Genomic DNA, 26,538 nt, shown 5'->3' with positions numbered 1-26,538 from the left:
ATCGGAACCAAGTGCATAATAACAGGAGCAAATTGTGTCCAAGCGATAGGGCACAATCGTTGATTGGTGTATTTTCCCACAAAAGGAAAGCGTACAAAAGAAGAAAAACAATTATTAGTAATCGGAAAACTTCCGGAATCGTTTTCCCTCCCCCCTGTTCTTAATATCAATGAATCCCTACTTAATCCCACTCCGCACTATCGCTTAAACATAACTAGTTCCATCGCACGAACTATATCCAACAATGGGGAGGGGTAGAATTTGTTTTTGCGATTTTGCCATTTTGCGGGCTTACCTAATTAAAATTCAACCATAGAATTTCGACGAGGGCGATGCGCAAACTGTTGCACCCGGAACGCTGTCGCCTTTTTTCGCTTATCAGCTTATCGCTCACCTGCGGAGATACAGCAGTTTAGCAGACTCAGGTTCCCGAAATCACGGGAGAACACATCAGAAAATCGTAACAACACAAGAAAACGACGACACCGAGAAACGAGAAACGGTACCTTTACGAGTTCGGTTCGATATATGAATAAAACCCTGATTTGCCTGTTAACGAATGTGTGAAGAGGCGCAGCAGGAAAAAACGGGATTATGACGATTTTGACAGCAGCACGGTGACGTTTTGCGGCGGCGTTGAATTACGCCTACCTAGATTTGGTATCCCGAGTGCGAAGAAATAGTAGATAAATGATTTCGTCAAAAAATGTTTTCGTGTTTCGCATTATTAAATACGTTCTGTACAATTCGCATTTATTGCTTCAATCAATAAATATTTGAAAATAAAATCAATATTCTACTAGGTTTTTGGAAACCCTGCGTTATAAGAAAAATTATCTGATCCTAAGAAAAGGTTTGGCATATTCACGAAATCCTTCGTTTGGTAGTTTTTTTTGTGTATTTGGAATAAACACTCAACCAGTTTGTGGCGTTCGTGTCTTCTTCGTTTGGTTGTGAAAAAAGGAATATGTTAAGATTCGCGGATTCAAATTCGAGATATTGTTCTGCAATGTATCATTTCTAAGAAATATACGCATCTGTTAAGTTTGTTTTTGATAGAGAATCTCAATTCAGGGGATCGCATTTTTGATGATTATCGGAATTCTCGAATTACTTCTGTAAAATAACCAAATTCTACGATTTCAGTTTACTGTGTTTTGTTTGTGATTTGTTTATTAAAGCATTTTACTTGAAAATAATTGTATAATATACAATTATTGAAATAACCTTCGTAAAAAATATAACATTTATCAATATATAGCCGTTAATCAATGAAAAAAAGACTGGAAAATTCAGTAAATTTTTACAATTCTTTGTTCGTGATTGTTATAATTTATATTACCTTTGTTTTTTTTCATTAATAAGAATAATTTCAATTAATTTTTTTTTATTTTGTAATTTTTCTCTTTCTTTATTTGGAACGGCTTAATGCTCATACCTTCAGGCTTTAAGGAGCTAAACTTGTTTTGCATATTTACAAGCTTGGCTTAAAACTTTGTTTAGTAAAAAAGGAAATATGAATTTTAGTATCATAGTTATAGACGGAGATAGATAGCTTAGAAAAAAGGTAAACTTCGATAATGTAGTCCTTGTTTTGTTTTGTTGTATCTTGTTTATTCGTGTTTTTCTTTTTTTGTCTCGTTTTAACTTGTGCGATCTTTTAATTTTTTTTAACCTTCCAAAGCGGTTGTACTCCATTTACCCGAAAACCATTGCCCAGAATGAAAAATCCCCAGAATTACAATCGCCAGAAAGAACCATTCCCCAGAATTTTTTCCCCAGACGAACCATTCCCCAGAAAAATTTTCGCCAGAATGTACCATTTCCCAGAAATTTTTTCACCAGAATGAACCATGTGCCAGACATTTTTTCGCCAGAAGGACCATTTCCCAGAAAATTGAAAACATTTATCCTTACTAGAAATTATTTAAAAAAAAGGAATTGTTACAAAAAAATGGGATGTCATAACTTTATTCTTTTGCGGCAAGGCCGCAACTAACGAGGATGAAGGGGCTGAGGCGGCACAAAGCCGCCGAAGCTCCCAAATCTGAGGAGGCCGCCGACCCGCCGTCGGAAGCGGCGGCCTAAGACATTGGTCTAGGTCTGCCGGGGCTTCCTAGGTCCGCGTGAAAGCTAGGGGTGATCCCTTAGCCCCGTCCGCCACGCGACAAAACGTCTTTCAAGTTCGAACGCCATTCGTCTCGTATCGCTCATAGTGAACAGTCGCGTTTCGAGATTTCGTCCAATATATCCGGGTGTTTCGTTCCGTTCGGGCGTTTAATACGGTGTTTTGTACCGCGCTATACGTTTTTCTGCCAAAGGCAGACCCCAGCTCGCCAAAGTGGTGCTATTATAGTGTTGGTCGACAAAAAAAAAAGGTTTTTTTCTGGCTAGCTGACTGCCCTCAACTGGTCACCACGAGGGCCGCCGCCATTGTTTGACTCATCATCATCATCAATCTGGTCGTTCTTGCTCGAGCCGAGACTTGACGTGGCAGCCATCTTCGAAGAAGGACCACGTGGTTGGGATCACCACTGAAGGAGCCAATCAAAACAAAAATCAAGTTTGTTATACTTTTCTTACTTTTCTCTATTTCTAATTCTATTTTTTCTCTATTATATATTTCGATCAAATTGAGCTTCGCTTTTATTTTCATGAAATATGAGCGAAGGCGGGGGGTCGGACCCGCCAGAGGTGGATGGTGAGCAAATCATCTATGAGGATGAGGAGCATCTGGAGGATTCAGCTGTAGCTGGTTCTTCGAATGCTCATCCTTCTCCGCCAGTTGATATTGCTACTCCATCTGCAGCTGCGGGAAAAACAACCGCAGTTTATCCTGATAATTCATCCTCTTCTGGGCCGGGGGTGGTTTTCATCCGGCCCAAAACTAACGGAAAACCATTAAATTTAGTGCAGATCACGAAAGATCTGGCTAGGTGGCCCTCCGTTACCAGTGTTTCCAAAGTACGTCCGAACAAATTGCGCGTTGTTGTGGCCGACCGGAAGGCCGCAAACGGAATTCTTGCCAGTAATTTTTTTAATTTAGAGTATCAGCTCTATATTCCATCTCGAGACGTAGAGATCGAGGGTGTGATCACCGAATCGAGTTTGGAGGCTGAATACGTTAAGTCTCACGGCGTAGGTAAGTTCAAGAGCCTTGATTCGACTTCGGTCGGAATCTTGGATTGTCGCCAACTCATGACTGCCTCCGTCGTTGATGGCGTTACCAAGTATTCGCCTTCAGCCTCGATTCGGGTTACATTTGCAGGAACAGCCCTCCCTCATTACGTCTTGATTGACGGAATTTTAAGGCTTCCAGTACGCCTTTATGTGCCTCGCCCAATGCAATGCAAGAATTGCATCAAGTTGGGGCATACTGCTTCGCATTGCTGCAACAAGAAGCGATGCTTGCATTGTGGGGAGAATCATGGGGAAGGAGCATGCTCAGCAGTTGAGCAAAAATGCGTCTATTGCGGGGGCTCACCCCATGATATCTCCTCCTGCGAGGCATTTCAGGCAAGCTGGGATAAACAGAGGCGCTCTTTAAAAGAACGCTCCAAGCGTTCTTATGCCGCCATATTAAAGAGCGCCTCTCCACCGGTCCAACCTCAGACCTGTAACATTTTTTCTGTGCTGTCAGTTGACAATGAAGACACAGATACGGCTGATGAAGTTCAGCCAGTCTTCGTTGCAGGAGGCTCTCGGAAGCGAACAAAGGCGCCTTCTCCGAAAATACCAGCTAAAATAGCTACGGTTGTCTCTTCAAATAGAAACGAGAAAAAGTCGACTGCTGCTGAAAAGGAAAAACAAGTTCCTCCAGGTTTCCGCGGAAATGTACCACTGCAGAATAAACCAACAGCTGCGGGAGCTTCGCAAACCCAAACCCCAAACGTGATGCCAGAATCAACGACTCAGTCTGGGCTCTTTAAGTTGACTGACATTTTGAACGGATTTTTTTCGTGTTTTAATGTATCAGAACCCGTGAAAGACATTGTATTTGCAATGCTTCCTGTATTAAAGACATTTTTAAAGCAATTGATGCAAACTTGCCCCCTCCTTTCAGTGTTTGTATCTCTCGATGGCTAATTTACGCCGAGAGGTCGGAGATATCACTGTACTACAGTGGAATTGTCGTAGTCTTATTCCAAAATTGGATTCATTGAATTATTTACTTCATAAAACAAACTGTGATATCTTTGCATTGTCCGAAACTTGGCTATCTTCTCAATCTAACATCTCATTCCACAATTTTAATATTATCCGTCTGGATCGTGACGATTCTTATGGAGGGGTGCTTTTGGGGATCAATAAGTGCCACTCTTTTTATAGAATTCACCTTCCTTTATCAGGCGGAATTGAAGCTGTTGCATGTCATACAACAATAAGAGGTAAGGACTTATGTGTTGTCAGTTTGTACTGGCCTCAGAGAGTTGCAGTGGATCGAAATCACCTAGAGGACCTGTACTCAGTGCTCCCTGAGCCAAGGTTGATCCTGGGTGACTTCAATTCACATGGAACTGTCTGGGGAGAACAAATTGACGATAGTCGTTCTACTCTTATCTATGACATTTGCGACAGTTTCAATTTAACAGTATTGAACACGGGTGAAAAAACACGGGTACCTAAACCTCCTGCAAGACAAAGTGCAATTGACCTCTCACTCTGCTCAAATTCACTATCATTTGATTGCCAGTGGAAGGTAGTCCATGATCCGAATGGTAGTGATCACTTACCTATCGAAATTACTATCACCAATGGGGTCAGCTCTTCGAACACAATAAATATGACATATGACCTTACAAGACACATCGACTGGAAAAAGTACTCGGACACAATTAAAACCGCCATCGACTCTATGCACGTTTTACCTCCTTTGGAGGAGTACCACTTTCTTTCTTGTCTGATACACGATAGTGCAGTTGACGCTCAAACAAAACCCATCCCAGAATCATCTATTCATCGAAGCAGCGTTGCCAGATTGAAAACCGCTCAAGTCCGTAGATTTGACGAAAATCGAAAAACGTACTGATTTCGGCATAATAAAACTTGATGACCTTTTTTTTTTTTTTTGGTTGTCAGGTAGAATTTTCATTTATCCGCAGAATCCCTTGAATTTATGCGATTATCCGTAGAAAATCCGTAGGAAATGCTGAAAATCCGTAGATTTCGAGCATCGATCCGTAGCTCCGTAGAAATGCTGAAAATCCGTAGAACTACGGAGAAATCCGTAGATCTGGCAAGGCTGCATCGAAGGCCTCCTAATCCATGGTGGTGTGGCATCCTGAAAAAGAGTATAAACACACGCAATCAGAAGAGTGAAGACGGGTATTGAAAGCTATAAAAAGCTAGGACTGTTGGGAGCCTGGCTCTGTCTGAAGAAAGCTGTCGACCGGTTAAGGTCAGGATATCATATTGGCGATCCGTGCCAGGAGTACTACCCCTACCCTCGAAGAGAGTTTAGATTGTTTTTTTGTCCGAGGGAGGGGTAGTGGACCTACAGTGCTACATTTTGTAAGGGTGCCTGGCGATGCAGAAACGAAAGTGTTGCAGTTCCAGAGATAGTCCGATGTCGAATATGCTGAAAGTGTTGCGGTCCCTGTGATTCGTTTGATCCAGCACCAACTCGGGAGAAACCGCCAAGCGTGTCACACACCTTCTCGCCTTCACGTCCAACGGAGAAATGTAGGATTTGTTGCTCATCACAATCACAATCGTCTCGATTACGGTTTGCAGCCAACGTTCGCGTCGGCGATGCAGTGCCGCCCGATTGACAGGCGAAGTCGGATCGGCTTACCACAGAATCGGAGCTGAATGGATTTAGTGGGCTTCTTGTTGCGTCAACCTACTTGCGGTGGGGTGGGCGAAAGGAAATTAACTGGCCAACATGTGGCATAAGCACTAGTCGAGTTAGTCTCAAAGCAGTGCTATTATTTTAAAACTGTTGCAGTCGGGGTAAGCCCAAGGCGCAAACACTAGTCGAGTTTAGCTCAAGGCAGTGTTAAGAATTGATGCAGTCGGGGTTTTGGCCCATGGCGCAAATGAAAATAGAAGAAATTGCGAAATCCTGAATCCGAGTATCAGCTCATGGTCAGGCAAAGATAAGTGAAAAATAACCCTGAATCCGAGTATCAGCTCATGGTCAGGCAAAGACAAGTGAAAAATAACCCTGAAGCGAGTACAAGCTTATGTTTAGGTAGTCAATTTTTGAAAAATGATTAAGGCCAGAAAACAAACAATGAGGAAAATGTTACAAATCAGATAGTAAGTAGAAGAAACAGATCTGAAATTGAGTTAAAAAATGAAAAAGGGTAACGGCGTGAGAGTTGAAGGAAAGCAAAAATATAGGAAATGAGATTGCAAACAGAGTCACACCAACTATAAAATATAAAATAATTATGGAAATTTTGCGAGAGTAGAAAAGGAGAAAACGAATGTAATATAAAAATAAGAGAAAAAGGGAGAGGAGATGACTGTAATGAAAAAGAGAGAAGAAATAACAAATAGTTTGACATGAATAAGGCAAAAAGTGAGAATTAAGACAGACTTTGAAAAGAGATAAAAATAGAGATAACGAGGAAAAACATTTGTGGACAGAGATAATAAAAAAAGGAATAAATATGATAGCACAAAAGTGTCTACCTAGGCATTAGAGAAATAGTAAAATAATGGATTGAAAATGTCTGGAAAAGCAAATATATTTCCATTAATCAAATTTCGTGCAAAGGGAGGATGTGGCATCCTGAAAAAGAGTATAAACACACGCAATCAGAAGAGTGAAGACGGGTATTGAAAGCTATAAAAAGCTAGGACTGTTGGGAGCCTGGCTCTGTCTGAAGAAAGCTGTCGACCGGTTAAGGTCAGGATATCATAGGTGGGACCCTCAGTGTTCTAAGCTTTATAAGGACAAATCAACAGCATTTAAAGAATTTCGAAAACATGGAACTCTTGTCCATTTTGAAGCTTACGTTTCCCTTGAAAATCAGTTTAAAAAGTTAACCAAGGGGAAGAAAAAGGCGTATTGGAGGAATTTTGTCAGTGGGTTATCGCGTGAAACATCCTTAAGTACTTTGTGGAAAGTGGCACGAAGCATGCGTAATCGATCATCTACAAATGAAAGTGAGGAATATTCACATAGGTGGATATTTAAATTCGCACGGAAAGTCTGTCCAGATTCTACACCTGTGCAAAAAATAATCCGGAACGTGCCTCCTGATAGGTCTGATAGTGGTCTAGACTCAAGCTTTTCGATGGTCGAATTCTCACTTGCCCTCCTCTCTTGCAACAATTCAGCTCCGGGAATTGATGAAATCAAATTTAACTTGTTGAAAAACCTTCCGGATGCTGCAAAATTTCGCTTGTTAAATTTATTTAACCAATTCTTGGAGCATAACATTGTTCCCCAAGATTGGAGACAAGTGAGAGTCATTGCTATCCAAAAGCCCGGAAAACCAGCGTCTGATCTGTAACCGTTTGTAACCTAAAAATAATGTGTCTCCGACACATTTGCAAAACCGACTACATCCCTGGTAAGGGGTGCTCATTAACTCTCATCGAGAGACGTCAAAACAATCGCCACTCAGGGGTTCGTCCCATTTTACCTCCCATCCCTCTCACTACGCGGCTACTCTCTCCCGAGAGATACCCATAGGCGCGGATGAACAGGCTTTTGTTATTGCGAGGAAGTGTTATCACCCAATCAACGTCGCACACGTCAGTTCCGTTTGATGACGTGCTTATATATTGGTGTGACGGTCGGATGAACTTTATGTAATTCGAGGTGGTGAAGATTTGGCGCCCGCAAAAAAAAATACTATCACCAAGGTTACATTTACCCATTCCCCTAGGGAGGGACGAAAAACATTTTGTTTTAAATTTTTGGATCGTTCTCCAACCGATTATTATAAATTAAAAATACATTATTTTCTTATCCTGTTTATTATTAAATTGGCCAGAGTTTCTAATTCTTGGTATATTTATTCATAAATATATTATTTAAAATTAAATAGTTAAAAAAATAAATTAAATTAAAATGGATTCGGAAATTAACGAATTGTATAAAAATATGATGGTGCATCATTTAGATCGAAGTGAGATCATTTTTGAGCTTACTATACGAGCAGTAGAATGTTCTGAAAAAGATACAAAAGCAGCATTAATGAGACGGCTCAAAGATCGTCTGAAAGCAGAGAAAATTGGATCCCAAGATATTGATTCCACTCGATGGAATAAAACTATAGATGAAGAAATTCAAATGATTGACCGAGAAATAAAATGCATTGTTGATTATTTAGAACGAAGAATTTACTTTGAAGGTGTTCGGGATACTCTAAAAACCAGATTAGCTCATTATTTCGTTAGATGCACAAGAGCTTTAGAAATCGCTGAAAATGAAAACGATTTAAATGATTTAGACAAATTACAATCCGCAATTCGCGAACATATAACTTCATTCTTCGCCCCATTTGCTTCACTTCAGAAAACGCAATCAACGCTGATGGCTAATATTGCAAGCTCATTGGCAGAACTAAACCTTTCCAAAAATAGAATATCGAAAAAGAAAAAGTATGGAAGAGAAAAACATAATCCGAAAGAAGTAGAGAGTAGCGAATATGAGGGTACTAATAATGATATAGATAGTCTGGATGAAACTGAAGAAGAAGCCGTTGATCTAAACCCACGTGGTGAGAGATCACGTGCCCAGCCTCGCGTTTTGAAGTCAGTTCGAAACCACCCACGTAAACGTTCGCCAGATTCGGAAAGAGACGAAAGGTATCTCAGGCGTATTTCCCTTAAAACGAAACCCAGCAAATCTCGCCCATATCACGACAGTTCTGATCATCGCGCTTCAAATTCAGATTCTGACTCTGATCCCCGACATTCTCAATCGCGACGACCGCGACGCGTAGATCGATCACCACCACATGTTTACCGTGCGCGTAGAGGCCGACCAGTGTCCGACTGGAACCTCTGGTACGACGGCAAAGACAACGGTCAAGGTCTTATGCGATTTTTACGCGAAGTCGAGTTCACCGCAGAATCCGAAAACATATCACATCGAGAGTTATTCCGATCAGCCATCAATCTATTTCGCGGCCCTGCTAGAGCATGGTTTATGTCAGGCGTCGAAAACGAAGAATTCATTTCCTGGAAACAGTTGACGCGCGAAATCAAAAAGGAATTCCTATCCCCTGATCACGACCACGCCAGTGAAATGCGCGCGATATCCCGAAAACAGGGCCCTAAAGAAAAATTTCAAAATTTCCTTGTCGAGATGCAAAACATTTTCAACGGTTTTACCAAGCACGTGTCAGAGAAACGAAAATTTCAAATCATATTCCGGAATATGCGATCTGATTACCGCGGATACGCGATCGCGTCTAAAATCGACAATCTAGCCGACCTTAAAACCTTCGGACGTCAACTAGATGCCACGTTCTGGTACAAGTTCCAATCCACCGATGACCATACGCGTACACGTCCTCAAGTTAATGAACTCCGCACCGGAACAAAACCGAAAATTCGTGACGACACGGAAAAATCGTATCAAAAATCGCGTTACTTTTACGGTAATTCAAAACACGAAACCGGAAATGACTACCGAAAACCGAAAAACACTTATAGGGATTCATACACTCAGAAAAATACTATTATGTATGCCATAAGATTCTCTTATGAAGTGGCGCCATAAGAAAAAATTATGAAATTCATAAGATTGTCTTATGACGCGAATGAATTCTGAAGATGAACGCCTACTTCAATGAGAGGTTGTTGCTTTTCATAAGAGACTCTTATGGAAACAGTAAATCACTTTCTAATAAGAAAAATTCTAGTTATTTCATGCTGAAAACATTCACTTTATTGTTTGCCAAATTTGTTTAAAACTAAATTCTTCATGGTCACCATCAGCAGTGCATCAACAGACGGCTCCATCAAATTTTTTTTTGCCGCATCTCAATCTTCGACCTTCCGTTTTTTGGCGATCAGCTTGCTGAAAAGTAAAGAAATAATGTATTTTTGTTTACTAATATATTCAACGTTCATACCAAAACCATCAAATCGGACTTACCATTCCGGAGATAGCAATAACATTTAACATTGAAGGAAAACTATAATAACTATGAACTGGCGATTGTTTCGTACTGTTAGATGATGAAAAAAACTGATGCTATGAATGAATTTGTTCATTATTTTTTCACAATGCCGTTTCTTCTATTTTTCATAAGAACATCGTATGAAAATTGAAAGAATTTCATAAGACTCTTATGAAACATTATTTTACACTCTAAAAAGCGGTTCATAAGATGCATCTTATGAAAATTATAATAAGAATTTTCCTGAGTGTATAGGAAAGATCAGGAACCATTCCCGAAGAAAAAACCGGTTCTTGATGGTCATGAACTCTTGCTGTCGAAATACTCACCTTTGCCAGAAGATATGTGCTACAATTGTAGGCTCAAAGGTCATCACTTCAAAGATTGTGACAGACCTGCGCACATATTTTGTCATCGTTGCGGTTTCATGAATTATGAAACTAAAAATTGCCCCTACTGTGCAAAAAACTCGCACACAACTGCTTGAAAGGGCAAGTAGTTCCTCAATTATCGCCAAATCCCTTACAAAATCCCACCCACGCAATTGATTTGGTCCAATTAGGGTACCAAATCGTTGAACCCACTGATTATGTCCCTTGTAATAACAACGAAGTAAACGAGATTCTCCTCAATTTGAGAAATGACAGTCGTCCTTTCGCTAAGGTCACGATTTTCGGGGTGCCCATTATCGGTCTACTCGATAGTGGGGCCAATAGAAGCGTGTTAGGCTCAGGAGCTAAAAAAATGATCCAATCTTGCCGTTTACATATCCATAAAACCACCTTAGATGTCGCTACAGCTAACGGACAAAACTTAGAAGTTTTGGGATACGTGAACGCTCCTTTGAACTTCAACGGTTCGACCAAGATGGTGGATTTGCTGGTCATTCCCTCACTCAAACAGAAACTAATCCTTGGTTCCGATTTCTGGAACGCTTTTGGGATTGTACCTTCGCTTCTCCCCATCTCTGTTGATGAAGTTGAAAGCTCACAGGACGTTTCACAGTTGTCCCCTGATCAGCAGCTGGAATTAGAAGAAGTGAAAAACCTGTTTAAAGTAGCCGTAGACGATAAACTAGAAGCGACCCCTTTGATTTCCCATCGTATCGAACTCAGCGAAGATGCTAAGAAGAAGCCGCCTGTGCGTATCAACCCATATCCGGTTTCACCAAAACGCCAAGCTCAAATCGACACTGAACTCAACAGAATGCTCGAGTGCGGTATCATTGAAAAGTCATACAGTGATTGGTCTTTACGTCTGGTCCCAGTCGACAAGACTGATGGCACTGTTAGACTTTGCATTGATGCCCGCAAGTTAAACGAACTTACCGTTAGAGACTCGTACCCACTTCCACACGCCGACCGAATCCTTAGTCGAATAGGCCCCTGTAGGTTTATCTCCACTATAGATCTGTCAAAGGCATTTTTACAGGTACCGTTACATCCTAGATCGAAGAAGTACACCGCGTTTTCCGTTTTAGGCCGAGGGTTTTTCCAGTTCCGACGAATGCCATACGGTTTGGTCAACAGTCCGGCGACCTTGGCCCGCCTAATGGACCGCATACTGGGTGGAAGTGAGCTTGAACCGTTCGTGTTCGTTTACCTCGATGATATTATCGTGGTAAGCGACACGTTCGATGATCACGTGACTCGACTACGAGAAGTAGCTTCTCGTTTGAATATGGCCAACTTGTCCATAAACATCAAGAAATCCAAATTCTGTGTCCCTGAAGTTGGATATCTAGGCTACATTCTTTGTCAGCAAGGATTACGACCCAATCCAGAACGAGTTGAGTCAATCGTTAATTACGAGAGACCAAACTCGCTTCGCGCTTTGAGAAGATTTTTAGGGATGTGCAACTACTATCGGAGATTCATAGCTAACTTCAGTGCAGTTGTACAGCCCCTAACAGATCTTCTCAAAGGCAAGCCCAAAGCTATCAAATGGCATGACCTCGCTGAAACAGCATTCGTTACGATAAAGGAACTGTTGATCAGCACCCCTATCTTAACGAATCCTGACTTCAGCAGGCCGTTCTGCATACACTGTGATGCAAGTGATATCGCTATAGCGGGAGTACTGACTCAATTCTACGACGACGGTGAAAAGCCCGTCGCTTTCTTTTCCCAGAAACTAGGAACCACGCAACAACGTTATTGCGCTACGGAAAAGGAAGCTTTAGCAGTCCTCAAGTCCATTGAAAAGTTCCGATGTTATGTTGAGGGTACGAAGTTCACCGTGTACACGGATGCCTCGGCCCTCACATACATCCTTAGAAGCAGCTGGAGAACTTCCTCTAGACTGTGCAGGTGGAGCATTGAGCTGCAACGATATGACATGGAGATCAAGCACCGACGAGGGTCTGACAACGTGGTGCCTGACGCTCTATCTCGTGCAGTCGAAGAGCTCAATACTTCACCTGGACATCCTAGCTGGTATCTGACAATGGTAGCCAAAGTCGAGCAAGAACCTGAAAAACACAAGGATTATCGTTTAGAAAATGGTGTGCTAAAAAGATTAATATCATCTAACGAACCCGCTACCGATTATTCTTTTTCCTGGAAAGTCTGCGTTCCGCCGGATCTGCACGAGCAGGTTTTGGTAGAGAACCACGACGATGCCCTACACTTGGGTTTTGAAAAAACACTTGCCAAAATCAAAAAGCTATACTATTGGCCAAAAATGGCCCAATATGTGCGTTCATATGTCGGAAAATGCACCCTTTGCAAGGAATGCAAGCCTGCTAATACATCCCAACATCCTCCAATGGGCAATCAACGAATTGTCACAAAACCGTTCCAGATAATTGGTATCGATTTCATACAATCCTTACCCAGGAGTAAACAGGGCAACTCCCATCTCTTTGTGGTAATGGATTTGTTTTCGAAGTTTTCCCTTCTGTTTCCTGTTAGGAAGATAGCCACTCCGATAGTATGTAAACTCCTTGAAGAGAATTGGTTTCGACGCTACTCAACTCCCGAATGTCTCATCTCAGACAATGCATCGACGTTTTTGTCGAAGGAGTTTAAGATTTTCCTCGATAAGTACAACGTGCGCCACTGGACTAATGCCCGCCACCACAGCCAGTCAAATCCGGTGGAAAGGCTTAATCGCACAATCAACGCGTGCGTCAGAACGTACGTTAGGTCCGACCAAACTCTATGGGACACACAAATCTCGAAAATTGAACACGCCCTAAACAACACCCCTCACTCCGCCACTGGATTTTCCCCTTATAAAATCTTATTTGGTCACGAAATAGTTGATTCTGGCGATCAACATCGCATCGATCGTGATGCTGAGGGAATTTCGGATTCGGTAAGGCAAGAACAACAAAATAGCACTAAACAATTTATCCACAACATTGTATCTAAAAACATAAAGAAAAATTATAATAAGAACGCGAAAACATATAATTTACGACATAAAACCTCTGCTCCGGTCTATGAAGTTGGTCAGCAGGTCCTAAAACGGAACTTTCGTCAGTCCTCGGCCGTTGAAAAATACAACGCCAAACTAGGGCCGTGCTACAATCCTTGCAGGATCCTGGCTCGGATTGGTACCAGCTCCTACGAGTTGGCTGATCCTTCGGGCAAATCCATTGGGGTCTTCTCCGCAGCCGACTTGAAACCGTGTACCTGAAAAAAAAAGAAGAAAACGAAAACAAATATTATTGCACCTACTCGGGTCAATAACCGATACATAAAACTTACCCTAAATCGTATCCTGTAGTGATTTCCTTCCATTTCTGTAGGCTTAGCTGCAGCCATCCGCCCAAGGGATGCGAAGAAACGAAAAAAACACATGAACTTGTATTTTCCATCGCGATAGCACACGTTCGGAAATGTTGTTGCACTTCGATCCATGAAAAAATTATTCGCTCGCACTCGGTGATTTTGGTCTAATTTTGCACCTTTCCAGGTATTTCCTCCCCGCAGTTTTAGCTGAAAAGAAAAGAGAGATAGAAAAACGTTAGAATAGTACTAAAATCTGCCCATATTAGCGCTTTTGAGGACTTATTTTTGCGAAAATAAGGTGAAAAACTTACCAAAATTGCACCATCCATCTGAGCCATTGTTTACATTGAAAGCTTTCGAAATTTTTATAATCGCTGACGTATCGCGTGAGTGAACGTCACTCAATGAGTTCCATTGTGTGAATTTGAGGCTGTTCCAATCACATGCTGATTGAGAAATAGGCTATTCGAGAATATCAAAAATCCAAATAAAATATTAATAATTCCGATATTTCACAATGAAATAGAAAAACAAACGTTTGCGTTCATCTCTTTGATCTCAAAATGAATGATTTTCATTCATTTTGAGAAGGGACGATGGGGTAATGTAACCGTTTGTAACCTAAAAATAATGTGTCTCCGACACATTTGCAAAACCGACTACATCCCTGGTAAGGGGTGCTCATTAACTCTCATCGAGAGACGTCAAAACAATCGCCACTCAGGGGTTCGTCCCATTTTACCTCCCATCCCTCTCACTACGCGGCTACTCTCTCCCGAGAGATACCCATAGGCGCGGATGAACAGGCTTTTGTTATTGCGAGGAAGTGTTATCACCCAATCAACGTCGCACACGTCAGTTCCGTTTGATGACGTGCTTATATATTGGTGTGACGGTCGGATGAACTTTATGTAATTCGAGGTGGTGAAGATTTGGCCTAGCAAGTGCAGAGTCTTTCTGTCCGTGAACGCCTTAGGGCAAAGAAGTGCGCGTCGTGTTCTTAACGTAAAAAGTATGGTTTTTGTGCAAAGTGGTTCAACAAATTCTAAAATTTTTACTAATATTACAGGGTTAAAAACGAAGATACGTCTACAAGTTAAAAAAAGGACGTTACAAACAAAGAGTTAAAAGTGGCTAAAACTACAAATATGAAAGTTTATTAAAAATATTAAAAAGTAGTACGTGCCGAACTTTGAAAATGTTACATGTATGAAATGTGAAACTTAAATGTATTTTTTTTATGTAACAGGCTACAATCACAGCTTAAGTGTTAAAACGACTACAAAAACGAAAAATATTAAAACTAATAGTACGCAAAAAGGTAAAAGTTACAAACTTTGTACGAAACATGTTAAAAACACGTGGTTATGTTTATTATAAGAAACTAAGTTTATTGTTTGTTTAAAATAGCTTAAAAACCACGTAAAACGACAACGGCGGAAAACAAATAACAAGTTAAAAACAGTTTACGAAGAAAAAGGTAAAATTTATAAAATGTTTGTATATATTAATGAAAATTGTTAAAAATAGTTATAAAAAGAACATGCGGTTAAAAACATTGCATCACAGGTGTAGTAATTTCTTTGGTTAGGTCCAGAGGACCTTTTTCTTTTTGCTTTTCATCCTACAAGCTTCGGATCGACCTCGTGGCAGCGGTTGTGGGCCGAACCAACACCACCAACAAAAATACGACAGAAATACGGACAGAAAACATCTTCGACCCGGTGGACATAACCTCAACTGATTCCACCTGACAATCACGCTGACTCTGGCCTGCATCATCTCGATTCAACACCATTTCGGGACGCCGAAACTGGTGAGAATCCGCCAGAGTAGCTGCCCGCTTCGAGAAGGAAGAATTTCCGGAGTTGAATCCAACACAAACAAGAAGAAAACTACACCAAAATCGCAAGTATAAACTAAAAGTGATGTATAGTTCAGGGCTTATACAGCCAATAAATAACCGCCTGAAAATTTGTAAAACTTTAACCCTGTTGCAGTAATTATTTAGTTGGAGTTGTTTCCACTTGCTTTGATTTTCTCTCGTTTATGCTACGTTGTCCCATGCCTCCCCCTGATACGTTCCGAGAAAGATTTTGCACTTTGGTCATTCATATAAAAATAGTCTCCGAAAAACGGTTGGTGACATGCGAGGTACCACTCGCTTTTCATAACAGGGTTTGTTTGTTACGCTTTTGGACATCTCTATTTTGGGTACCCTTGCAGCACTCAAGAGGGAGTAGCCCGTGGTGATTCCTGATTACGACCCTGAGTCCACAATTCCACTCAATACACCTTTTACCAAAACCACCCACCCACTGAGTTAACCGCGAGTTACAGATCCCAACTCTTACCGTCCAATAGCGATGTTGTCTTGTATACGCAAATTGATGGAGAAAATGATATTGTTTCGTTTGGACAAATGGGTAGAAACAAATGGTCTCCTTTCAGATACTCAATTTGGGTTTCGAAGGGGCAAAGGGACAAACGATTGCCTTGCTTTGCTGTCTTCAGAGATACAAATGGCGTACGCAAAACGTGAGCAAATGGCTTCAGTGTTTCTAGACATAAAGGGAGCTTTTGATGCAGTCTCAATAGAGGTTTTGTCAGACAAGTTGCACTCCCGGGGTCTGCCTCCTCTATTGAACAACATCTTATACAGCTTACTTTGTGAGAAACATTTGAACTTTGCTCACGGAGATTTTGCAGTTAGAAGAACATCCACAGAGAACAGATGTACAAGCTCAAACAAAAAATCGTCAAAAAAGTGTGTAAAATTTCAAATGTTATCACCAAAAAATACGTTAGAAATCGACTACAAACAGTGCCATCTATTGCGCCGTTCAAAAGTCACAAATCAACTTTAAAGTGCCCAGTTTTCGAAAAGGCGTAATCATATATAAACTCACAAAAAATCAAAAAGGGTGTTGGGATTTTTACACAAGTTTCGTGGGCTAGCTTGTACGTCTGTTCTCTGTGGAACATCTTACATGGGCCTCCCACAGGGTTCATGTTTGAGTCCACTTTTGTACAACTTTTATGTGAGTGACATCGACAGCTGTCTCTCTGAAGGCTGCACTCTAAGACAACTTGCAGATGACGGAGTAGTGTCTGTCACAGGATCTACTGAGTCTCATCTGCACAGGCCTTTACAAGATACTTTAGACAGATTGTCTTCCTGGGCTTTGGGGCTTGGGATTGAGTTTTCCCCTCAGAAAACGGAAATGGTTGTTTTCTCTAAGAAACGTAGACCTGCTCAACCTAAGCTTCAACTCCTAGGCAGAACGATCACTCAATCGAGGAGTTTCAAGTATCTTGGGGTTTGGTTTGATTCCAAGTGTACCTGGAGAGCCCACATTGAGTATCTGAAAGGAAAATGCCAACAAAGAATCAATTTTCTCCGATCAATTACTGGCACCTGGTGGGGAGCCCATCCAGAAGATCTTATCAAATTGTATCGAACAACTATTCTATCCGTTATGGAATATGGTAGCTTCTGTTTCCAGTCAGCTGCCAAAACTCACCTCATCAAACTAGAGCGTATCCAATACCGTTGTCTCCGTATCGCTTTGGGCTGTATGCCCTCAACACACAACATGAGTCTTGAAGTTTTGGCAGGAATACTCCCTTTGAAAGATCGATTCAATTTACTATCACTTCGGTTCCTCATCAGGTGTGAGGTCATGAACCCATTGGTGATTGTAAATTTCGAAAGGTTACTTGAGCAAAATGTTCAAACCAGATTTATGTCTATATACCATATCCTCATGTCAATGCAGGTAAACCCTTCTTCGTATTCTCCAACTCGTGTTTGTAGCCCAGACTACGATCATTCTTCTGTCCAGTTTGATTTGTCTATGCAGCAGGAAATTCGTGGAATCCCGGATCCGCATCGTCCTCTTCTGATTCCAAGAATTTTCGAAGCTAAATATAGACACGTCGATGCTGATAAAATGTACTTTACCGATGGATCACTTATAGAGGAAACAACAGGATTTGGAGTGTTCAACGAAATATCCAGCGCATCTCACAGTCTCCAGTCACCATGCTCTGTATATGTTGCAGAGTTAGCAGCTATTCACTGGGCTTTGAATAGTATCGCCACACGACCTATTGAACACTACTATATTATAACTGATAGTCTCAGCTCTGTTGAAGCAATCCGCTCTATAAAACCAGGAAAATTCACGCCGTACTTCCTCGAAATGATACGAGATATATTGACCACTTTATCAAGACGTTGCTTTTCTATCACCTTTATCTGGGTCCCCTCACATTGCTCAATAGCAGGCAATGAGAGGGCAGATTCCCTTGCAAAAGTGGGTGCGATGGAAGGCAACATTTACCAGCGTGAAATCGTATTCAACGAATTTTACTTCTTGGCTCGAAGAAACTCTCTTGTCAACTGGCAGCGTAGATGGGACGAGGATGAGTTGGGTCGGTGGTTCCACTCGATTATCCCAAAGGTAAGCCTTAAACCCTGGTTTAATAGATTGAACCTGACTCGGGATTTTATTCGTATATTTTCCCGTCTCATGTCCAATCATTATTCCATGAATGCGGTACTCTATCGTTTAAATATTGCTGGCAGCAATTTATGCGGATGTGGTCTAGGTTACCATGACATCGAGCATATTGTTTGGTCGTGTGAGGACCACCTATTCGCCAAAGCGAACTTTATAGATTCCCTTCGGGCCCGAGGAAAACCACCCGACGTTCCAGTGAGGGATGTATTAGGTATGATGGACTTGGACTATATGTTCGAGATATACCTTTTCCTAAAAGCTATCGATCTTCGACTATAATTCTCTTTATTTTCATATTTCCCTTTCTATCTTTCTTTTTCTTCAAAAAAAAAAAAGTGAACTAGATCTAAGTACACAATTGTAATCAAAAAAAAAGGAGTTTGGCTCCTTAAAGCCTAAAGGTATGAGCCGTTTCAAATAAATAATTTACAAAAAAAAAAAAAAAAGTTCGAACGCGCAGCGTGAGGAGTCGAATACCAAAACGGTTTTTTAAAGGACCATGGTAAGCATTGAATCAATTAAAGTACCCAAACCATAAACAAAGCACAATATTGGTTCTAAAATAAATTTAGTTGGGAAATTTCAAAGTCGTAGTTTCATTTAAAAAATCATTTTGAAAAAATTAATTTCGAATCATATGAAATATTCAAGAATTCATTAGAAAAAAAAACAAATAAAAATAGGGGAGATGAGGGCATAACGAGCACCCAGGGCATAATGAGCACTACTCCTTTCTACGAAAGTACGTATTTTCTTAAATAAATTTTCATGAGGATTTGTTTCGTACTTCCTATAGTATTAATTTTTCACAAAAAAAGGAATCTCCTTATCATTTTTAAAGAAATATTTAAAAAAAACTAGCCTGGTTCTCAAGTTACGAAAATATTATAATTTTTGAGCACCACGAAATAAGCTCTTATGATCTTAAAATAACCTTGATCTCTAATGTACGCACTGCAACATGATGTACACATTGTTTCTCAATTTTTACCATCATAAAATTTTTGATTTTTCACTTTTATCAATTTTAAAACACGTTTTTACTTAAATTTGTTGGCTAGGGGCATATAGAGCACCATATTATCGAGGCATAATGAGCATTTTCTGCCGTAGAATCTAGCAGCGAATTAAAATTGATTTATAGCGCCACACCTTGATTAGTTTTCATCCGACGATTTAGCCTATTGGTAAGGTGTCGGAGAGGTAATCAAAAGACTAGAGTTAGATTTCTGTTCGAGGTGATTTTTTTCCATTCACAATTCATGATTGATTTTTTTATTGTTACATTATACGGCTAGTAGCATCATTCTCCGAACAAAGCACTTAATGTATGAGCGAGCGTGAATTGTTTGTATTTTACAAACAGACCTAGATTATTTGTTCTTGCTTTGTTTGATGAATCTACGACTCACCTGACTTCATCGAATTGAATTCGCTGCTAGATTCCCCGGCAGAAAACGCACATCTTGCTCTGATTAATGGTGCTCATACTGCCTCAGGGGGTTCTCATTATGCCTCCACAGTGGCTGGTTTTCAGCTTTTGGCAAAAATTTTTAAAATGCATTTTTTAACGTTTTCATCTAGTTTTTCACGTTTCAGCCCGTTAGGGAATAGGCTTTTCAAGTGTCTGAACACGAAACAATAATGTAACCTCCATATTATAGCTATTTTCTATGGTTAAATAACCGTTTTCCTTAAGGTGGCCATTATGCCCCCATCTCCCCTACTAGGGGAAAAAATCTGGGATTTGTGCCATTCTGGTAAATGTTCCATTCTACCTACCTACCTACCTAAGGGTCCAGCGCCGATTGACCGGCGCATAGGGCTGAGATAAAAGATCTCCACTGCTGGCGATCCGGAGCCAGCGTCTTCACTTGCTGCCAGCCAAGGTTCACGTCAACTGTGCGGATTTCAGCGGCTAGACTTCGCCGCCACGAGCTTTTGGGCCTGCCTCTTCTTCGATGCCCATCTGGATTCCAGTCAAGCGCCTCTCTGCAAATCTCGTTTTCATCTCTTCGCAGCGTGTGCCCAATCCATCTCCACTTACGTTCCCGAATCTCGATTTCTAGCGCCTTTTGATGACACCGGCGATGAAGTTCAACGTTTGAGATCCAGTTGCCAGGCCACCAAGCGCGGATGATGTTCCGCAGGCAGCGATTCACAAAAACTTGCAGTTTTCGCGTCGTCACCGCATATGTGCACCAAGTTTCACACCCGTACAGCAATACGGATTTGACGTTTGAGTTGAAGATTCGGATCTTAGTTCGTAGAGAGATCTGGCATGACCGCCAGATGTTTCGGAGACTCGCAAACGCAAATCGGGCTTTTCTGATCCGGGTTTCGATGTCCTTCTTGGTACCACCATCAGGCGTAATCTGGCTACCAAGATACTGGAAGCACTCCACTGTCTCAACCTGTTGTCCAGCTACCACGAAATTGGAACGATTTTCTGTATTGATTTCCATCGACTTGGTCTTTCCGACATTGATTTTGAGACCTGCTGCCTTGGAGCTTTCGGTGAGGTCGTCGAGTTTGCTCTGCATGTCTTGTTGTGTTTGGGCGAGCAAAACAATATCGTCTGCCAGGTCAAGGTCGTTCAGTTGCTCAATGGTTGAAGGATTCCACGGCAATCCTCGGTTTGGTCTACAGTCAATCGATCCAGTCAAGATCTCATCCATTACGATGAGAAAAAGCAGCGGTGACAAAATACATCCTTGTCTCACTCCAGCAGTTACCGGGATTGGTTCGGACAAGACACCGTCGTGCAAGACCTTGCACGAAAATGCCTCGTACTGTGCTTCGATGAGATGGACTAGTTTCTCTGGGACCCCTCGTCGTCTTAGAGCAGCCCAGATGTTTTCGTGGTTCAGTCGGTCAAATGCTTTTTCGAAATCAACGAACACCAGCAGAAGAGAGTCCTGGAGTTCGTTGATTTGTTCCAGTATTATTCGTAGCGTTGTGATGTGGTCCACACATGATCGTCCGGATCGGAATCCAGCTTGTTGCCGTCGGAGTGTAGTGTCGATTTTCTCCTGGATCCTGTTCAGGATCACTTTGCAGAGTACTTTAAGGGTTGTACAGATCAAAGTTATGCCACGCCAGTTACCGCACTCTGTTAGGTCTCCTTTCTTTGGGACCTTTACGAGGATACCCTGCATCCAGTCGGCCGGGAATGTTGCAGTATCCCAAATGTCAGCGAAAAGACGGTGCAACATTTGTGCTGACAAGGCAGGGTCGGCTTTGAGCATTTCAGCAGGAATGCAATCGATTCCAGGCGCTTTGTTGGATTTCATGTCCTTGATTGCCGCTTCTATTTCAGCCAGCGTGGGCGCTTCCGAGTTGACGCCATTAATGCGACTTACTGTGGGCGCCTCGAGCTGCGGGTTCTGTTGGCCATTGCTATTTGTAACTCGGAAAAGTTGTTCAAAATGCTCAGTCCAACGCTTGAGCTGATCTGTTCGATCTGTCAGCAGCTGACCTGCTCGGTCTTTCAGCGGCATTCTTGCATTAGTCCTTGCCCCACTAAGGCGGCGAGAAATATCATATAATAATCGGATATCTCCAATGGCGGCGGCTCTTTCTCCCTCTTCGGCTAGGGAGTTTGTCCAGGCTCTCTTGTCTCGTCTACAAGCTCGTTTAACTGCCTTTTCCAGCTCCGCATATCGTAAGCGGGCGGCTGCTTTGGCTGACCCGGTACATGCCTGCTCAATTCCGACTTTCGCCTTTCTCCGATCATCGATCATCCTCCAGGTTTCATCCGACATCCATTCATTTCGTCTTCCACAAACTTTACCGAGAGTACCATGGCTCGTCGTGATAAAGGCATTCTTGATTCCACACCACTGTTCTTCGACTGTTCCGTCTGTCGGCAGCTCCGAGGCTCGGGATTCTAGCTGTTCAACGTATGCCCTTTTCACCTCTGGATTCTCCAACCGGCGGACGTCGTATCGACACCCGACTTTCTCCTCGCGCCGTTGTACACGCGCAACTCTCAGTCGTATCTCGCCAAGGACGAGGTGATGGTCAGATGCAATGTCTGCGCTTCGTTTGTTGCGGACATCAAGGAGGCTCCTTCTCCATTTTCGGCTGATGCAGATGTGGTCAATTTGATTTTCTGTTCGGCCATCTCGGGATACCCAAGTGACCTTATGTGCTGGTCGATGGGGGAAGAGCGATCCACCGATCACCATATTGTTGTTGCCACAAAATTCTACAAACAGCTCTCCGTTTTCGCTCATCTGTCCTAGGCCATGGCGCCCCATGATGCGCTCAAAGTCCTGATTATCGGAGCCAATCTTTGCGTTGAAGTCGCCTAAGTGGATTTGAATGTCACCCTTCGGAATTCTCTCAACCACGCTGTTCAATTGACTGTAAAACTGCTCTTTCTCCTGCAAATCGGCAACGTCAGTTGGCGCATAACACTGGACCGTTGTAAGGTTTCTAACCCGTGTTCTGAATCTGGCTACGATTATTCTTTCGTTTATCGGTTCCCATCTTATGAGGGCCGCATGGGCCTGCGGGCTTAACAGGAAACCAACTCCTCGTTCCCGAGTAGCATGTTCTCCTCGTATGCCAGAGTAAAGCAGTACTTGCCCGGACTGTGTCTTGTGTTCTCCAGTGTTAGGCCAACGGACTTCGCTCAGTCCCAATATCTCTAGCTTGAGGCGGCTAGCTTCTCTAGCAAGTTGAGCCAGCTTTCCTGGCTGGGCAAGGGTCAAAACATTCCAAGTTCCAATTCTAGTCCGTGTTTTCATGCTAAAAGTCGTTGCCAAAGTTCCAATTCGGTTATTTCTTCTCTCAGTTTCTGTAACAATATAAGGTATCAGGAGCAGTAGGTTGTTAGCCTAAAGTCCCTATCCCGCGATGGGGCTGCCATCTTGGACTTAGCTGGCGGGAGTCGCATTTCATAAGTTCAGCCGCTTGCTGCAAGACAGACGCTGTTTGAGCCGCCCCTGACCTGGAGAACAGACGCTCGGTTGTTGTTGCACGCCGCCCCTGACCTGGGGAACAGACGTGTTCCATTCTGGGGAAAAAAAAATCTGGGAAATGGTCCATTCTGGGAAAAAATTTCTGGTAAATGGTGCATTCTGGGGAATTTTTTTCTGGGAAATGGTTCATTCTGGGGTTTGATTTCGGGTATTTGTCATTCTGGGAAAAATTCATTCTGGGCAATGGTTTTCGGGTAAATGGGATACAATCTCCAAAGCTGTTCCGTTTCGTTGACATATTGAGTTGTATATTGACCCGAACAGCTTTGGAGGGTTAATTGATAATTGTATAATTCTTATCGTTTCTTCATGTTTGTCTGTTTTAACTTACATTTTTTGCTTAATCCTGTAATATTTGTATCCTTTTTAATTGTTCGTTTTATTTTATTTGGTTTTGTTTATTTTGTCTTATAATATTTCGTTGTGTCTTTTCCGATTTTGTATTAATGTTTATTTATCGTGTGTGTCGAAAAGTGCCAAATTCAAGAGAGGCTTGGCTTGAATATAGAATCAGAAACCAAATTCAGACGTCAGCTCCAAAATATAAATTCAGAATTAAGACTTGGAGTTCAACATTTAGATTCAGAATTAAGGTCAAGATTTTCAAATCAGAATAAAAACTCAAATTCAAAATCAGCGAAAACTTTTATTATGCGGATAAAAAATTCAAAATTCATATTAAAGTTTAGATTTCAGATTTAAAATTCATATTCAAAACTCAGCTTAATAATTCAACGATCAGAGTTTGAAAATTAAAATTTTGAATTTTTCAGATTCAATTTCTAATCCAAATTTTAGACTCAAAATTATGATTCAGTAAGGGGCCGTTCACATACCACGTGGACAACTTAGGGGGGGGGGGGGAGGGGGGTATGAAAATGTCCACGCTTGTCCACGGAGAGGGGGGTAGGGATTTGTGTAATGTCCACGTGGACATACTTACTTTCAAAATATTTTCTAAATGTGAATAAATATTAAGATGTTTCATCCAAAATCTTAAAATTGCAAAGCTTTCCAGTAGTGATAAATATGATAATTTAGAAATTAAAAATTTTTTAGTTATCTTATTTCAGGAAATGCTTATTCGGGGTTTTTCAAAATCAGCCATTTCAATAACAAAAAGGCAATAAGTGGTTTTCTGTTTAGGTTTCATTTTTGATACTTTACCAGCATTATGGTATTCGTGTCTAGCAGTAAGTGGTGTTTTCTAACTGTCAAATTAGATTTAGAAATAAAAACAAATTTCAAATCTGTCCACGTGGACACTCGGGGAGGGGGGTGGGGGTTTGCCAAACGTCCACGCTTGTCCACGGAGGGGGAGGAGGGGGTCAAAAATCTCAATTTTCTGTCCACGTGGTATCTGAACGGCCCCTAAGGGGCTGTTCACATGCCACGTGGACAACTAAAGGGGGGGGGGGGGGTTGGGGAGTTAGCCAAATGTCCACGGAGGGGGAGGAGGGGGCAAAAATCTCATTTTTCTGTCCACGTGGTATCTGAACGGCCCCTAATCATTTTGATTTCAGAATTCTTTCAACAAAATTACAAATATAGAATATAATGTTTTATTAATTTTTGTACTTTTTTCCCTCAGTGTTAAATAACGCCTACCATCAAGGTTGCCAACTATTTTTCAGAAAAGTCTGGAAGATTTTTAAAAAATGTCTGGAAATTTCTGCAAATGTCTGGACACCTAAGTTTTGAAGGTAGCAACCTTTTTTTTGGTCCCCAGATCTCAATCTTACACTAGTATTTTTCTATCACTATATCAGTCACGTGCTCTGTCTGAGTTTCAATTTAACATACATCCTCAAAGGATTTGCCAAGGTTTCGAACCCTTATTGAATTCATAGTTCATAGGTTCTACTAATCATTTCCTCAGGGTGGCCACTCGAAATCCATTTTGGTTTTTACCGCATTTTTCTCGACTTTTTCCCGCATGTTAACATGAAATTCCCGATTTTGTAAAACAGGAAACAAAACAAAAATCCGAATATTTATTTTTGAAACCACCTACCTAGACCTAGATTTCTGCGATTTGCCTTTGTTTTTATATTTTTTTCAAAAATCGTCCTGAATTGCCCGACCATGTAGAAACGTGTGATGGAAAGTATGGTATTTTTAAGTTAAAAATCATCGTTCTTTGAAACTACTATTTTGAAGATATTTTGCTCAAATTCGACCTTCATATAATTCAATATCAAATAAGCAATTTCAAATTGCTTAGCACCTGCTTTGACATGTTTTGTTCTAGGTTTCACAGGATCCAAATATCTTTGGTAACGAACGCCCTAGCAGCGACAAGTCATCTGATGTCCTTTCAATTCTTTGAGACATTTTGAATATCAGAGAATCCCCTACCTGAAAAAGACCTCGTAATACATCATATGGTAATATCATCTGATTGGAAATGATCGATTCAAAACATGAGGGGTATTACAATGGAACAAATATAAGGAAAATGAAATAATCGCTCTTGGTTTTATAATTAAAAACTCTCTGGAGTATTCGACCGAATATTCGTTTGGCCGAATAGTTTAAAAGGTCAATATTCGGTATTTGGCCGTTGACCGAGTCGTCCATCATGCTTCCTCTCTATGAGCGTCGGATAGAAGCTTCAATTGTTTCGCCTCCTCGGCCGCCTCTCGCTTCCGATTTGCAATAGTTTCTATAACAGATTGTTTTCCTTTTTTTTTGTGTTAATGCATACTGGATTAACGATGCATACTGGATTAACGATTTCGTTACGGTTATTCCCGTTGTTCAATGAAGCAAGTTAAAACTAGTCAAAACCGATCCAACACGGTAAGAGGATCCATTTCGACCTGGTAGAAATCGGTCGAAACCAATCAGAAAGAGATTGATGATCAACTGTGAATCAATTTTTACTTAAGTACTTAACAATTGTTTCGCCTTTTTCGTTCAAACTTCATTGAACAGACTTTCACCGAGCCAAAAATTCCCGACTTTTCGGGAGAAATTCCCGGCTTTTTTCTGCATTTTTCCCGGTGGATTCCAAATCCTGTCTTTTTCCCGCATTTCCCGAATGGGTGGCCACCCTGTTTCCTGCCATATTACACCATGACAAAATTGAATTTTCATAAAATCTTAGAACAATTTATGTCCAAACACAAAAGTCTGGAATTGTCTGGAAGAAATGCCAAAAGTCTGGAAGTCTGGAAACCTTAAAAAATGTCTG

The 26,538-nt window shown here is 41.4% G+C and overlaps 1 long non-coding RNA gene across 2 annotated transcripts; it reads left to right on the top strand.

Moving 5' to 3' along the window:
- The first annotated feature begins 13,946 nt into the window (after positions 1-13,946).
- LOC129757218 (uncharacterized) lies at positions 13,947-15,817 on the top strand. 2 transcript variants are annotated; one of them, XR_008739649.1, is made up of 4 exons: positions 13,947-15,006; positions 15,078-15,149; positions 15,239-15,308; positions 15,420-15,817. It is a non-coding gene; the product is annotated as an uncharacterized LOC129757218 (long non-coding RNA). The 2 variants fall into 2 exon arrangements; XR_008739648.1 differs by having other exon boundaries at positions 15,239-15,817.
- Positions 15,818-26,538: the final 10,721 nt, after the last annotated feature.

This window comes from Uranotaenia lowii, chromosome 3 (genome assembly GCF_029784155.1).
Source record: "Uranotaenia lowii strain MFRU-FL chromosome 3, ASM2978415v1, whole genome shotgun sequence".
In the NCBI taxonomy this organism is placed as follows: domain Eukaryota; kingdom Metazoa; phylum Arthropoda; class Insecta; order Diptera; family Culicidae; genus Uranotaenia; species Uranotaenia lowii.
The sequence above is the reverse complement of the archived record's forward strand: the minus strand, read 5'-3'. Positions and strand labels throughout refer to the sequence as shown.